Raw genomic sequence first — 2,146 nt, forward strand, 5'->3', positions numbered from 1 at the left:
TAAGAAAAATTTAGAGAAATGAAAGAGGAAGGTTTGTCGCCTGAAGAGAAACTAGAATTAGGGAAAAGGAGATGGGTATATTTTTTGGGTGTTGATTTTCGTAGTACGTATTTTACTCATCTTAGTACACTTGTGACAATTCTACCCTTCTCATTTCCCCTCCAGTAGTACATCCAAAAAAAAAGAAAAAAAAACAATTGATATGTACAAAACACCGCCCACCCACCATCATGTCCAACCACCAGTCAACCACCATACACTCCCTGACCCCACCGTCGGACCCCTAAGCCGGTCGGTCACCACGCCAGGCCACCACCTCCCCCATCCTACAAAACTGCCCCCCTCCCCAATTGCACACAACCCTCTCACTCACCCACCACTCCCCCGGCCTGTACCCCTCCTCCTCGCTAGCGGCAACACCTTATCTTCCCCCTCTCGCCGCCGGTGACAATCATTCTCCCTCCTCGAGCAACCCGCCCAACTCCTTCCCCGATCCCTTTCCACAAACCAATGCTCATTGGTTATACAATAATTGTTTTTGATACACAAACCCTAAATTGGAAAAGAAATCCAAAAAGATAACATTAATTTGATTTATAATCATGCAATTAACAATTAAACATTTGTTTCAATACAAATTATCATCCGTAATTGAGCAAATTTGTATATTCAAACATGTTGAGGATTACTAAGTGAGGGAATTAAGGTCTAGAGGTTTTTTAGGTGAGGGGCATTCAAATGGAAAATAACGTGTAAAATGTACTGAGATGAATAAAATACGTACTGCGAAAATAAATTACGTATTTTTTTTATTGGGCTTTAGATGGTTTGATATACAATACTAAACTCAATTAGTAGATTATACAACCAGTTGTATACGGTTGTATGGTGTAGAATCCGAGCTCTTTACTAAAGTTTTCGAGTTTTGTTAAAAAGAATCTGAGCTATCCTTTAAAGTTTTTGAACTCACACACTTGAACATAAAAAAAAGGCTAAATCATCAATTACTCCCTTTTATAGTACACTTTTTCAAAATTACTCCCTTTTATAAAATTTTTTAAAAATTACACCCAAAAAATTGCTGAAATTTTTAAATTGCTCCCAAATCCCTATTTTTGTACATTTAGGACGAAAATGCCCTTGATTCGCAAAATTGGGTCATTTTGTTTGCTTCATATCTGGAGTTTTACATAGACAAAAATTACGTTTTTTATACGGATAGAATCTTGAAGAAGTCTACTTTCCAATGGCGTTGGAATCAATAAGTTTTACCGTGTGAATTTTGCCCAACAAGCTTTCAAAAGACCGATACGATTTTAAGACCGAAATTCCCCTGTTTTTCCAGTTCGTGTCTGATATTGAGGAGCCATTTCCAAGGTGTTATTTTGATTTAATATAAACTCCCTTTCACATGGTTGTAGCCCTTTGAGTCTAGTTTCCGAATTGGTAAGGTAGACTTCTGGGTGATTTGTAGTTTGTCGGGAATCGCAATTCTCGTGGAAAGACGCAAATCTGCCTTAAAATCGTATCAGTCTTTGAAGGCTTGTTGGGCAAAATTCACACGGTTAAACTTATTGATTCCAACGCCATTGGAAAGTAGACTTCTTCAAGATTCTATCCGTATAAAGAACGTAATTTTTGTCTATGTAAAACTCCAGATATGAAGCAAACAAAATGACCCAATTCTCAAGGAATCAAGGGCATTTTCGTCCTAAATGTACAAAAATAGGGATTTGGGAGCAATTTAAAAATTTCAGCAATTTTTTGGGTGTAATTTTTAAAAATTTTTATAAAAGGGAGTAATTTTGAAAAAGTGTACTATAAAAGGGAGTAATTGATGATTTAGCCTAAAAAAAATGAACTCTTACAAAACTCAATAAAATTGCATATAAGCTCGGATTAATGTATAGGTTTGTACAATCCTTATTATACAACTAGTTGTATAGTAATATTTGTGTACTAAACTACTATACAACAGGGTCTATGATTCTATTTGTACTTGACACAGCTGATTCACTTAAATTAATTGAAGAAAATCACCAGACAATGTAAGAGTATCGCTTATTCTAAGCGTATTCATAACGAATTCCCAAAAAAAGAGAATAGGCGAACAGCTATAAGGCCTAAGTAGAATCACTCCCAATAG

The sequence above is a fragment of the Silene latifolia genome, unplaced genomic scaffold (assembly GCF_048544455.1).
Source record: "Silene latifolia isolate original U9 population unplaced genomic scaffold, ASM4854445v1 scaffold_88, whole genome shotgun sequence".
Taxonomy (NCBI): Eukaryota; Viridiplantae; Streptophyta; class Magnoliopsida; order Caryophyllales; family Caryophyllaceae; genus Silene; species Silene latifolia.